Genomic DNA, 15,172 nt, shown 5'->3' with positions numbered 1-15,172 from the left:
TTTGCGCTGACACTAGGCAGGGAAACATAGTAAGAGAAGATAGGGTTCTTATCCCCACAGTTATCCGGTAGTTAGCAATGGCCATCCTAATACATCAACAGTTAATCATAAGATTAAAAAAAACCCAGATATTTCAAGAAGTTATAATAATGAAAAAAGTCACCATAAGACAGCATATAATTAAACATCTAAAAGATGATATAAACAATAAATGTGTTTGCTTATTTTATATTTGTTTAATAATAACCTTCTTGTTTCATAAATATGTAAAGATTCCATGCTAAGCATTTAGATAGGAGTAAAGTGGTTGGGTTGGTCTACGAGGGCTTCATGAAGGAGGTGGACCTTGGGAACATTTTGAAGATTGAGTTCCAGGCAGTCTTCGTCTCTTAGACTGTCCCATAAGTGTTAATAAGTGATCTACATGTTAATTTGGAGATGGGTAGAGCTTAAGGGCTCAACAGTTGCCATCATGCTTAATTACTGTTCACATCCACCCTGCAGTAAGCTTACTGAGCTTTCATCAAGAAGCAGGTGGAATTAGTAGTAGAAGATAGATCACAAGCTTGATCGTTTCAATAGTTCTATGTTTATTGAGGACCCAGTCAATCTCCCCCCACCCCCAAAATTCAATATATATCCCAGGCACTAGGGAGAAAGAAATGGATTCATTGTTGGTTCCTGGCCTCCAGCTGCTCACAGAACATGTAACAAGTATTTGTTCTGCTTTATAATACATGCAAAGATAAGAGTAAGCCAGAGGTGTGATGAATGGGGGAGTGGGTGGGAGTGTATGTGTCAGGGAAAGCTTCAGAGAAGAGCCAGGGTTTTTCATTCTCTGCATTCCTGAATAGAAGCCAAATAAAAGTTTTAATTTGGGGTCAATTCAGAGTGCTTCACAGCTTTTTCCTTTCCACTGAATCTAAAGCTATGATCAGTGAATAAAAATTGCAAAGATAAGTATCAATCAACCAGGAGTCTGGGGGACAATCAATCTTTTTGACTGACACTTTGGTGTCCTTAGAGTTTGTTTCAAAAATGGATTTGGAAGATACTCTAAATCACAAATAATTAATAATGGAGGTAAGCACAAACTGGTTCCCCTTACACTTAGGATAAATTTTTTTCAATTGCTCATTTATTCTTTTATTTATTCAGTCATTCATGTATGTGCCAGACAGGCTCTGTACAAAATTTTTTGGCTGATTTGGGAACAAACAAATACAATTTATTTCTTCATGGATTCTTTTTTTTTTTTTTTCAAATTTAGGATGATTTTACTTACAAAACAGGTTCTTTTGTTTTACAAAAAATTACAAAATATGACAAAAATGGAAATAGCTTCTTGGACTGTTGGGAACTACTTCTAAGCAACCAATGAGTTAAAACACCGATGGTCTTCTTCTTTTGAAGAGCGATGACGCAACGCTCAGCCGCGCTTTATGTCTCCCCAGAGCCCTGCGACTGTGGGCTGCCTCTGGCGGGAGGGCCGGTGAGGCCAGAGTCTGGAGCAGCAAGATCTTCTCGTTGACGCAGAACCTGTACAGCACCAGCATCAATTTCTTCCCACAGCGGGACACCTGGCACTCCATGGCCAGGTGGAAGGCCTCCTTCACGCCCTTGGTGATGCCCCGGGTGACCATGTGGTGCTTGCTCAGCATTCCTTGATTGGGCTGTAGTTCCAGATGGATCTTCCCACCTTCCTGAGTTCTCAGGTAGGCGAATTCCTCCAGCATGTTGATATTTGTAACATAATTGAAAAAATTCTCATATTGGAAGTTTCCTTACTGGCAAATCTTATTGACGGCTTTCAAGAAAAGGGGGTCTCTCCCCACGGCCACTCCTGCTGAAGCAGCACGATCACATGCCCCAGCACCATGTCGTCTCTGCTGTCTGAGAAGGCTCTAAGCTGAAAACAAGCTAACATTAAGTGCAGGCAATAGGGCATGATAGCCTTGCTGGTACAAGGCAGAAGCTTCAGATATGAACCTTTTCTAAACTTGGGCTTTATTTTTGAGGGTTCTTCCTGTGACTTGCCTCCGTCCTGGATGGGGAGGTCCATGTAGCACATCAAATCAAGGACTTGGGGCTTCCCTGGTGGCGCAGTGGTTGAGAGTCTGCCTGCCAATGCAGGGGACACGGGTTTGAGCCCTGGTCTGGGAAGATCCCACATGCCGCGGAGCAACTAGGCCCGTGAACCACAACTACTGAGCCTGCGCGTCTGGAGCTTGTGCTCCGCAACAAGAGAGGCCGTAAGAGTGAGAGGCCCACGCACCAAGATGAAGAGTGGCCCCCGCTCACCGCAACTAGAGAAAGCCCACGCACAGAAACGAAGACCCAACACAGCCAAAAATCAATCAATCAATCAATCAATCAAACAAGGACTTTCTCACAGGTCATTCTGTACTCCCCCAGGGCAAAGTGGAAGGTCGCCAGCTGGATGAGTGTCAGCTGGAGAGCTGCCAAGTGGTGCAGGCTCGCTATGGCCTTTTTATATTGACCCTGATAGATGATCATATCATTGAGGAGGATTCTCAACCAAAGCTAAGTATCCGTCTTCCACGCCAAACAAATTCTTGTAAATTCCTTGTCAAGGAATTCCAGGGAATAGAGCAGCTCCCAGCTCTCTCTGGCCAGCTTAAAGCTTTCCAACACCTCGATTGAGTTCGCAAGTTCTGCCTTATTGGCAGCAATGTGACGATTCCTTCCTTTTGCTGAACAGTCTTCATCGTCCGAACTCATGCGTTTTTCTCTCCTCTCAGCTAGTTTCCTCTTTTTATGTTTGTGTTTATTGCGATCAATTTCTACATCACCATATACATTTGATATGTCTTCCAGAAGAACCAGTGGAACTTGGCTAGGGGCATTAGGACCTTGGAACAGAGACTGCTGTATGCTGTTGACATACTGAAATGCATTCTTAAAGAAGACCAACACAGCGGAATAAACCACTTTGGTTTTTATATTTCGCATGAGCTTCGTTATCAAAGTTGTTCATGTATATGCAGAGATCCTTTATTCTATGCAAAATATCACCGTAGCTTCGTCTTCCTTTATCCATCTGCCAGTGACATCTCATTCCAACAACATTCAAAATCTTAAACAACCTCTCCCAAGGGTCCACGATCTGGGATGATTTTTCAGTCAGCCCCTCTGTTATGTACTTCTGAGAGCTACGTTTGTTCGGTGACATTAAATCAGACGTTTCTTGGGCACCTTGATGCTGACTCTCTATTTGAGTAGATCTAGTGACATCATTGATATTAAATTCAGCGGCTTTGTTCAAGTACTTATACACCAAATTGGCAGACAACAGAATGTCATGGTTGTTAATTATCAGAGGAAGGACATCACACACAAATAATTTTCTAAAACAGTTAACAGGAGATTCTTGCTCTTCAATAGTCTCAGCCTCCAACAGTGCCTCCCCAAGGCTGACTCCATGCTGTACCACTGTTTCAGGGAATCGTCCCAAAAGTAGAAGCAACATTTCTGATCGTTCCAAAGTGTTGAAGCATTGTTCCGTAACCTTTAGTAACATTTCACACTGGACCCGACCAGGAAGAGTTTCAAATAAACCTGGTTGTTGAAGTCGGCAGGGTAGAGGCTGCAGGCCGTGATCAGCCAAGCCTTGGCAGCCCATAGGTCCTGCTGCACCAGCTCGCGGGCTCGCTGCACCAGGAACTCGCAGTTGCCCTGGGCCGACATGACGCGGGAGGCCTCTTTTTTAATTAATTAATTAATTTTTGGCTGCGTTGGGTCTTTGTTGCTGAGCGCGGGCTTTCTCTAGTTGCGGTGAGTGGGGGCTACTCTTCGTTGCGGTGCGTGGGCTTCTCATTGCGGTGGCTTCTCTTTGTTGCGGAGCACGGGCTCTAGGTGTGCGGGCTTCAGTAGTTGTGACTCATGGGCTCTAGAGCGCAGGCTCAGTAGTTGTGGCGCACAGGCTTAGCTGCTCTGCGGCACGTGGGATCTTCCCAGACCAGGGCTCGAACCGTGTCCCCTGCATTGGGAGGCAGATTCTTAACCACTGTACCACCAGGGAAGTTCTCTTCATGGATTCTTAAAATCTAGCATTTTATACTTAGCTGTCTTACGGAGCTGTCAAAGTCCATTAGTTGGTAAGAATAATTATCCAACAGATAAGGAACTCGTCCATTGCAGTGTGGTCTTAGATTCAGAGCCAGCCTAAAATAAGGGAAACTTTCAAGTACTATCTAATTCATTAAATACAGAATCAATTCAAAAAAACATAGCAAAATAAACAAGATACAAGTCCGTAAACTTAAAAACAGCACAGTCTAAATTCAAATGATGAATAGGATGTTTATTAGAATATTTCATTGAGATGAAGTCATTATAATTTTTAGTGATAGTTAAGAAATTGGGAGGTTTCTGAAAATGCTACTATTACCACTCATACCACTAATAATGACTGCCAAGTGCTTTACATTTTTTTTAAAGATTTTTTTTGATGTGGACCATTTTTAAAGTCTTTATTGAATCTGTTACAATATTGTTTCTGTTTTTTTTTTTTTTTTTTTTTTTTTGGCCACAAGGCATGTGGGATCCTAGCTCCGCGACCAGGGATCGAACCCACAACCCCTGCATTGGAAGGCAAAGTCCCAACCACTGGACTGCCAAGGAAGTCCCCAAGTGCTTTAAATTTAAGGTATACTTTTTCCTCACAGCAGGTGCATAAGTACATACAATCATCTCTATTTGCAAAGGAGGAAACTGAGGCTGAGAAATGTTGAGTGATTTGCCTTCTGTCAGGAAGGAGCTGGTAAGTGGTAGAGCCTGCACTGTGTTTGATCTCTACTCAGTCTGTCAGAATTCTGTCTAATAGAAAAGTGATATTTCAAGATGGTCATTAATGAAAGAATTACAATTGTTTAGCTTTTATGCACTGAATTTTAATCATAGTATCTGGAGAGTCTTTCCAGAAGGCTGCTTTTTCCCTCTATTATCAAGGTCTTGGTAGCTCCAGTGCTGGCCATCATGGAAGGTATCTAAGTATAACTCATAGAAACTACAAAAATGTTTTGTATTTTACTGGAATCAATACATAAAACACTGGAGCAGGGACATATGTGATATGTATATTACATAAAGGAAAAGTATAAATTAGTGTTAGGGGCAGCATGGGTAGTGATTACATAATCCCTACCATTTTAGGCAGGCGAGGCCCTCTGGAATAGGTCTTATCTCAGAGCCTGACTGAATGATGGGAAGGAGGTAGCTGGCAGAGGTGGGCAGGGGTGTTATTTTTGGCAGCGGCTAGGACTTGAAGGTGGGAGTTAGTAAAGGGCTTTGAAAAACATGTCTAAAAGAGCAAAAGGGATTAGTAGGGGTAGTTAATCACATCTGGAAAAGACAGGGAAAGTGTGAATTTTGCATCTCCTAAATGAAACATTTTGAAGTACAAGAAAGCTTTTTTTTTTCTTTGATATTAATATGTGGGTGGGATTCTAGCATAATGCCCCAAGAAGCACTAGATTCATGACATGGCAGATATTTTATAGGACTTTAACTGGTTTAAGTACAGTTAAAAATAAAGATGGCCTGACCAACTGTTGAGGGCTGGGCATGGGAGTGTAAATGGTAGAACTATTTTATTAATAAAAATAGTCATATTCAACTGTCCATAGAAAACAGAGCCTGAGTCAAGGATTGAGAGGTGATGCTTTATTTGTGGGGTACAATTTTCAGGGTAGTGAAAGTAAGAAAGGGGGAAGTGAAGTTGCTAAGGATGGGAAGCAACAGTAGGTGAAGTGTTACCTCGCTGGCTTCTGCTTTAGGATAAACCTAAAAGAGACAAAGACAGTGGCTTTTGAGGTGCATCCACTTGGTCACTTTGGTATCTCTGATCAGACAACTTGGTGAAAGTGCCTTAGAACAGCAGGTGGGAGGAAAAGAGGGAGACAGACTTTATCTGACTGATGTCTGCATCTCCTCTCTCTTCTTTCTTATTGGTCAAATTTCTTCCATTAAAACAGCCACCCCAACCAACACACTTACCCATTAGACAGCTGCTCAGAACCTAGATTTTATACTCCTCAGTGTGCTGTTACATTCAAGTCTGGACGTGGTGAGAAAAACCACAGATTCCAGGTTTGTGTCTGGTCAGATTGTTGGCTCTAGACAAGGGATCACCAGAGCATAAGCTGAGTTGGATGGTTGTGACTGTGTCAGAGCAAGTGGCTGAGCCTCAGAACAATCTGAGGAGGTGCAAAGAGATAACACATTTATTTCCGCTTATTATATGCCAAGCACTACACTAGAACTTTGCATGCCTTCAATCTATTACTATTCCCATTGTACAGTGAGGTATTCAAACATTAGAGAAGTAGTCTTGTCTTCAGATTTGAAATCAAGCAGTTCTTATTAACCTATTGGACGGCAATTTGTTTTCTTCCCTTCTCTCCCCCTCCCCCTTCCCTTCTCTCCTTCCCCTCTCCTCCTTCTCTTTCTCCCTCCCTTCCTTCTTTCCTTCCTTCCTTCCTTCCCTTCTTTTTTCCTTCCTTTCTCTCCCCATCTCTCTATCCTCCTTCCATCCCTCTTTTTAAATTTTTTTTTTTTTTGCGGTACGCGGGCCTCTCACTGTTGTGGCCTCTCCCGTTGCGGAGCACAGGCTCAGGACGCGCAGGCTTAGTGGCCACGGCTCACAGGCCCAGCCGCTCGGCAGCATGTGGGATCTTCCCGGACCGGGGCACGAACCCGTGTCCCCTGCATCGGCAGGCGGACTCTCAACCACTGTGCCACCAGGGAAGCCCCCTCCATCCCTCTTGAATCATAGAAGGTGAAGATAATACAGGAGAATGAACTAATTTAGCATGTTCCCAGAATGATTTTGTTCAGTGAAAGCAACTGTCTGTGTGGAGTACTTTTGGAAGGAATGTGACATGCTACAATGCATCATGGAACCCACTTCTGGGTGCCTGGTTTATAACAAGGCTAAAGAAATGCTGCAGAGATCCTGCGGAAATCAATATTGTTTTTATGCCACTAAATATTCCCCCCATTCTCAAAGCTAAGAAAAGATACCTGGTTTCCCGGAAATATTCACAAAGACTTCACTACATGATTTCCCAAAGCCTGTGTGGATTTGAAAGCACTGACTGTTTAAGGAAGCATTGACTGTGCTGTGTATCTGCATGATGCTGGGCTCTATACGAACAGAGCACCTTGACTTATAAAACATATTCAAAGCAGTGAGTTTAATATGCAAGTGATAAAGCCTATGTTATACTCCTCTATATTCCATGGATAGTATATAGCAGGTCTGGTATATAGCAAGCTATAAACTGCATTTAGATTAGGAATCAGTGAAGAAGGAAGAGCACTTTCCCTCTGTTTATTTGAGAAGATGAGTTTAGGATTCTTGAGAGAAATGTAAATTTTAAACATTTTCAATGACAGGAGGAAAGAAATTGATCAGCTGTGAGCTGGCACTTACTCCCAGCATTCAATCAGGAGGCATGGAGGAAATCGGCATGAACTCACATATCAGAACCTATACTGTCTCAAGCCTTGACTCTTCTCTTTGTACAGTGAGCAGCCAACTATTTTGACCATTACTATGGAAAATCTGGGAGATGAAAGCTTTGGAAAATCTGGAAAAAAATCAGGAAGAGGGCTTCCTTGGTGGCACAGTGGTTGAGAGTCCACCTGCCGATGCAGGGGACGCGGGTTCGTGCCCCGGTCCGGGAAGATCCCACATGCCGCGGGGCGGCTGGGCCCGTGAGCCATGGCCGCTGAGCCTGCGCGTCCGGAGCCTGTGCTCCGCAACGGGAGAGTCCGCAACAGTGAGAGGACCGCGTACCGCAACAACAACAACAACAAAAATTAAATCCTTCTCTACACTAAGGTCTATTTTGAGGTTATCTATTCTATATCACTGATCTGTCAACCTTATGCCAGTTACATAATATTTTAGTTTTATTACATAATTGTTGGAAGCAACCCTCTTTTTCTCTCATTTTTCACAATTGCATTTGTTACTATTTTTAAACTTTAATTCGGGATGAAATATAGAGGAATTTTCTAAAGGCTTCTCTCAATAAAAATCTCATTGAAATGGTCAAATCTGTTAATTAATTTGGGAAAAAAATGACATTTTCCCCAATGATATTAATTTCTTGTAATATTGTATTATTGCCAGTGAATAGTGCTTGTGAAATAGTTTCTTTTTTTGAATTAATGGGCAGAAGACCTAAATAGACATTTCTCCAAAGAAGATATACAGACTGCCAAAAAACGCATGAAAGAATGCTCAACTTCATTAATCATTAGAGAAATGCAAATCAAAACTACAATGAGATATCATCTCACAGCAGTCAGAATGGCCATCATCAAAAAATCTAGAAACAATTAATGCTGGAGAGGGTGTGGAGAAAAGGAGGGAACCCTCTTGCACTGCTGGTGGGAATGTAAATTGATACAGCCACTATGGAGAACAGTTTGGAGGTTCCTTAAAAAACTACAAATAGAACTACCATATGACCCAGCAATCCCACTACTGGGCATATACCCTGAGAAAACCGTAATTCAAAGAGTCATGTACCAAAATGTCCATTGCTGCTCTATTTATAATAGCCCAGAGATGGAAACAACTGAAGTGTCCATCATCGGATGAATGGATAAAGAAGATGTGGCACATATATACAATGGAATATTACTCAGCCATAAAAAGAGATGAAATTGAGCTATTTGTAATGAGGTGGATAGACCTAGAGTTTGTCATACAGAGTGAAGTAACTCAGAAAGAGAAAGACAAATACCGTATGCTAACACATATATATGGAATTTAAGAAAAAAAATGTCATGAAGAACCTAGGGGTAAGACAGGAATAAAGACACAGACCTACTAGAGAATGGACTTGAGGATATGGGGAGGGGGAAGAGTGAGCTGTGACAAAGCGAGAGAGAGGCATGGACATATATACAATACCAAACGTAAGGTAGATAGCTAGTGGGAAGCAGCCGCGTGGCACAGGGAGATCAGCTCAGTGCTTTGTGACTGCCTGGAGGGGTGGGATAGGGAGGGTGGGAGGGAGGGAGATGTAAGAGGGAAGAGATATGGGAACATATGTATATGTATAACTGATTCGCTTTGTTATAAAGCAGAAACTAACACACCATTTTAAAGCAATTACACTCCAATAAAGTTGTAAAAAAAAAAAAAAATCATCTTTGTACCTTCAAAATGATTAATTTTGTAAGTGCACCAAAGGTATTTGAAAGGAAAATATTTGCACTAGTACAACCATGTCGTTTTTATTTTTTGAATTTTCTATATTCCTATTTTAAGCTGTGGTATTATTTTAAAAATCTGAACATTTCGAGAAGCATATAGAATAGTACCATAAACATTCTTTTTTTTTTTTTTTTTCCCTAACACCCAGCTTCAATAACTACCAACTCACAGCTGGTTTTGTTTCATCCTTACCTCAATATGTACCCCATTTCTAGATTCTTTTTAAGTAAATCCTAGACATTACAAAATGTTATTTATAATGATTTCAGTGTATATGTCTAAAATGTAGGACCCTGAAAACATAATATTAGTATTTCAACTAAATAAAACTAGCAATAATTATTCAATATCAAATATCCCCCAGTCAGTGTTCAAATTTCCAATTGCCTCATAATTTTTTCTTTTTTTTTAACAGTTTTCTGGATTCAAGCATTGTGACTGGATTTTGTGCTTCCCACACTTATTTTAAGCTATACATTCCTCCTTCATATCTTGGTATTTTTTCCCTCTCAATTTGTTTGTTGAAGAAATCAAATTGTTTGTTTATAGTTTCCCACAGTCTGTACTTTGCTGATTGCATCCCTGTGGTCTGGTTTAAAATGTTTCTCTGTCCTCTATTTCCTGTAATTTGGTAATTAGATAGAAATGCTTGATCAGATTCAGGTTCAATTTTTCTTTTCAAGCAGAACTATTTCACTGGTGGTGGTACGTTCTTCCATCAGAAGGCACATAGTGCCTGGTTGCTGCTTTTTGTGATGTTAGTGGTCTTTAATCATTGCCCAGCTCCATTCATTAGGAGTTGCAAAACAGTAATATTTTTACTTTATTCTACATATTTGTTTTTAAAATTTTATTTACTATATTTTTATCTTATTTTATCTTTACTTATTAATTTACTTCTCATGTAAAGAAAATTTCCCTCATCATCTTTTTGGTTACTTTGAGGTAAAATTCATATAGAAAAAATGATAAATAGTTAAGTCTTTTCATTTATTTACTATGTCACTATTTTTGGTCAATTTGAAATGTGAAAGGTTGAATGGGACTTTAATGTCTCTAAAGATGGTATTTCTATCCACTTTTTCTCAGTGATATATAGTGAATATTATCTCACTACAAGTCTATTGAACTTATTTTTTCAGTGAGTGCATTTTATTCCATAGTATGGGTTTACTATGCTATGTCTTACCAATCTGATATTGATGAACAAGTTGTTATTCTTGTAAATTACATGATAATAAATAGGCTTGTGCAAACGTACCTGTGTGAGTGCTTCCTAAAAATGGAAATGCTTTCTAAGAGTATACATATTTTAGATGTTTTTAAGTGCTGACAAATTGTTTTCCAGAGCAGCAGTATTGCTGGTATTGCTTAAGTGTGCGTGTGCTCTTTACCTTACACTCTTGCCAATGCTATATTATCCATTCTTTTAAAATGTTTGCCGATTTGATATGGAAAAATGGTGACTGATTATTGTTCAGTGTGCATTTTCCTGGTTAGTAGTGTGGTCAAAGATTTAAAAAATTTGCTTCATTGCATTTATATTTCTTTGAATCGTCAGTTGAATATCCTTTGCCTTTATGTTTTCATAGGTATTTTATTATCAAGTTGGCTGAAATTTGGTTTGTGGCTACCCACCAAATGTAAGATTAACCTGAAAGTGTGATCAAGGATTTGGTTACTATAAGATAGCAGAGAGTTTGAAATTGGCATAATTTGGTAAGACTCTGAAGGGCAAATATCTTCTATAAGGGCATAGACTTACATGTTTTGATGAACAACCAAAAGAAAGAAAAGGTTTCTTCTGTGAAAACTCAGGAGCCTTCCTTGGGGTACATAGAAATGTAGGTAATTTTCTCTTATTTCCCTTGAAATAAGAGAAATTTTCTCTTATTTCCCTTGAAAAAGACAGCACAAAAGAAGGTCAATCTGGCATATGTGGTTAGCACCAATATTTTCCATGGGTAAAAGTTCTGAATTTGAGGCTTTTAGCCCCATGGTCATTTCCTAGAATGTAGGAGTAGCAAAAGCATGGCATGTGTGCCAATACTGCTCTATCCTGCTCCCACGACAGACATCACTAGTCAATTCTGGCAGTCTTTCTTCTTGAACCTACATATATTATCATAGTTCTTTGTAACATAGTTCCCTAGGCTCATCTTTAATCAATGTGCATAGACAATCAAAATGAAATTGATTTATGTCCCTGTCATATACCCAGGCTCATTAGAATTTAAGGTCCAATAGAGATGAATTTGTCTGATATGCTTCCCAGTGTTTACAAAAACACTTGGGACATACTAGACTCTCAATAAACATTTGTTGAATGAATGTACAAATAATCCCTTTAGACAGAAATTTTCCAAGGCAGGTTCACATATCCTTCACATTGACAACAGAATTTTAATTTTAATTCATGGATTATCTATCACTGAGCATTTAACTTCCTAGTCATTAGTTCTGCGGTTGAGGGAATCTTTGCTTTTGATGTTATTTGGATGTTGGGGGTTTGCTGTAACAGACTTTTTTTTTTTTTTTACTTGAAAATAGAATTCTGTTGAATCATTATGAACATAGCAATTACAGCAGAAGCATTAATGGGAAATGGCTGTATTTTCAAATACCTCCGTTGTCATCAGTGTGATTAGTTATCCTTTAGTTCCACTCCTTCTGAATTTACAATTTGACTTTAGATCAAACTTGACGGTAGGTATGACAGAGAATAAATTGAACTGGATGGTAAAACTTACAGCCCATTTTTCTAAGGTCAACATCTTTTCTGATTCCTGTGTGAATGTGATGTGGGGAAATGTGCTTTCAAGCTGGCTTGAGCAAGGGACAAGCATAATATCTTTCTTTTTTATTTGTCACTGAAGCTTTGGGGCTGACACAAGATGGGGTAAGTCAGGAATTATGGCAACTCAGTTTGAATTTGAATTGCTTGAAAATTGTAGTTCAATTCAAAATTCAGTAAGGTGGGAATAGCAGTTCAGGTATGTGACAGTGTCAGTTTCCTCCTAAGAAGCCCCGTTACACATGGCCACTTAGTCTATATCCTCAACTTCATTAATTTTCCAGACTCCTTGGTTACTTTCCTCATCAATCTTATTTGAAAACGAATGATGTCTCAAACAATTCATTTTCAAATCATTTCTCACAATTGTATAGAAGTTTCTAGTTTACAAAGTGGAAAGTGCACTCATTTAATTCTATTAGGTTAAGTATTTCTATTGTTATTTGGATGCCAAAAAAAAAAAAAATCAGACCCAGGAAGGTAGTGCCCTTTGCCATATGATCACATGGCTATTAAGTGACAAATCTTTGTTCTTTCCACTCCACATCGAATACACTTTCCGATAAACCACTTCTGCCTGAAATCACAGAACTGTGACTATTACTTTTAAATGGGGGTACACTATGAATATTGGAAGGAAAGTTTTTTATGGCCATTTAGAAATGAATGCAAAGACTACTGCAGGAGGTAGTTAGGTATTTCCCATATGGGGGCTTTATTTTTAAATACTGCATGACTAAGTGAATGCTTCTTGTTGCTAACTTGGCCACTCCCCTCTTTGTGGAAGAATTGAGAGCTAAGATTGAAGCGTCTCTTCCTTACAGCTGAGCTCAATTTGCAGTTCAGATCATTTCCTTGCTAGAAGTGAAAAAAGCACTCCAATAACTTGGTGACAGGAACTGTTTGGCCAGGCATGCATAGTAATCATTAGATTATTTATGCCTTCCATAACAGAATTTAATCCAAAGATTTTTACAATCCTCTGTCTTCCTAGTAATTAATCTATGAAATCAGGCAAGTATAAGTGCCTTGAATCTCTGAGAATGTGTAACGATTTTGCATTCCTTAGCTGTGGCATGATTATTTTAGTATGGATGAACTCCAGTTGTACAGAGACTGAGGCTGTCAAATATACAGAAATTTGGATTTCCAAATGGTGATCATTTAACTTTTCAGGAACCTCTCCTGGCTATGGAATGCCTTAAAGTCTTAAAGACTGGTTTTCATTACAAGATGGGAAATACCTTTATAAATATATTTAAGAACTGTTACAACCTTCAATTTGAAATTGGTGCTCAAGAGGCAAAGCCTGGGGATTGGGAAAATGTTTACTTTGGGCCTGAATAATCTGCCTGTCTATGGCAAGATGTAGTAGCATGTGTGGTTTTATAAAATCCAACTGATTCTCATTCTTTCTGAGAATTGGGTGAAGACTGTTGGGACACAGCGTTCTGGCCTGGAGAGTTTTCAAACCCTATGTGTGAAGACTCAGGTATCCTCTTATTCTGAGGAAATTCAGATGATTTAAAACAGGATAGCAGCCCTGATGATAGTATATGCTGGTGACAGTATCATAACTAAGACTAGCTAATCCTAACAGAAAACTAAAAGGATCTGGGTACTTTTATTAACTGAAAATCAATCCTTTTGTGTGATTCAATTAAAAACATCAATAAAAATCTTATTTCAAAAGTCACAAGGAGAGCCTCTACCAATACAGCACATACCATAGATAGAAAACTGCTCAGCCCCCTCTGAATCGTTGCCTGTTTTAATAAGTATTCAGAAATTATACTCAGACTTCAAAAGAAATTGTAAGGAATTGTTAGCAGGTTTATTAATGTTTTATGTTTTATTAAAAGTTTGGGTGTACATTTCACAATGAGCAACATCAAAAATCAGACTTTCTGCCTGTAATTTTGCTTCCTCCTGTCTTTCTGCCTTTGGGATTCACTCTTTTCCTTTCATCAGCTGCCATTTTCAGCAGCATGCAGTAATTTCATGGCTCATTGCAAGCGCTGAAAACCTTTGAAACCACAAATGCTAACCTACCTGGCCTGCAGCCATTTAGGAAGAGATTAATTTAGCAAACAGAAGCAAAACACTTTCTACTTCTAGCCTGTGCATAATTTCACTTCTATCTATATTTATTTTACAGTGAACGGCGTAATGACAATTTCAGTAATTGCAACTCTATAAAAATTTGCCTACCTAGCTTATCTCACTATCACAAGACTGTGAGTCAGTCAGATTAGAAAAAGTACAGCATGTGAAACAGCACTGGTTGCCTTCCAAAAATATGGGCCTTCTATAAAAACTCAAGTGATGCTTTGCACTTGTTTGTGTTCTTATCTATTGCGCAATGGTTTCTTCCTGATGTTTTGATTGGGACGGTGCATTCCTCCTTAATTCATGGTGATTTATGGGGGCACTCTCCTTACAAACAGACCGATGTGTTTCTATTTGCAAGACTAGAAGCGCCAGCCCATTTCTGCAGACTTTGTTATAAATGGCTGTTATGTTGCTGTCGAGCAATTTGAACAGAAGAGAAAGTCCATCTGGGGCAAATTTTAAGCTATCATGCTTGGAAGGATTTCAAGGACTAAATTAGCCCACAAACTGTTAGCTAAAAATAAAAGTTTTATTGTTTCTTATCTAACTTAAAAAATCCCAACATCAAAATTAACACCAGTTATACGTACTGTATATTTGTATGTATAGTTTCCCCTAAGGGATCATTTGTTGCTTCTTTTTATTCATTTTTGTAGTTATTACACACACACACACACACACACACACACACACACACACAATTGTTTAGCAAATAATGAAACCATGGAGAAATAATGACTTAAGCAAAATAATGTTTAAGAATTAAGGGAAAACATAATGAAAGTTGGAGACAGCTAATATACCAGAAAAATCATTTACACTATTTAACCAGTAAGAAGCATCATGAAGGAATTAAATTCAAGGGGCGAAAAGAGAATTCAGTGTGAAGCTGTTGACATCAAGCCCCGTAGCTGGAGCTTATCGTTGAGGGATTTTTATATGTATGTAAAGGATAGGACAAGAATGTTGCATTGCTAAGTGATTCTTTTCTTAGATCAGCTACGGGGGCG

At 39.3% G+C, this 15,172-nt stretch overlaps 1 pseudogene; it reads right to left on the bottom strand.

The window, feature by feature from the left end:
- Positions 1-1,382: 1,382 nt before the first annotated feature.
- LOC112407151 (integrator complex subunit 10 pseudogene) lies at positions 1,383-3,708 on the bottom strand (annotated as a pseudogene).
- Between the last annotated feature and the right edge of the window lie 11,464 nt (positions 3,709-15,172).

The sequence above is a fragment of the Neophocaena asiaeorientalis genome, unplaced genomic scaffold (genome assembly GCF_003031525.2).
Source record: "Neophocaena asiaeorientalis asiaeorientalis breed wild unplaced genomic scaffold, Neophocaena_asiaeorientalis_V1.1 scaffold496, whole genome shotgun sequence".
In the NCBI taxonomy this organism is placed as follows: domain Eukaryota; kingdom Metazoa; phylum Chordata; class Mammalia; order Artiodactyla; family Phocoenidae; genus Neophocaena; species Neophocaena asiaeorientalis.
The sequence above is the reverse complement of the archived record's forward strand: the minus strand, read 5'-3'. Positions and strand labels throughout refer to the sequence as shown.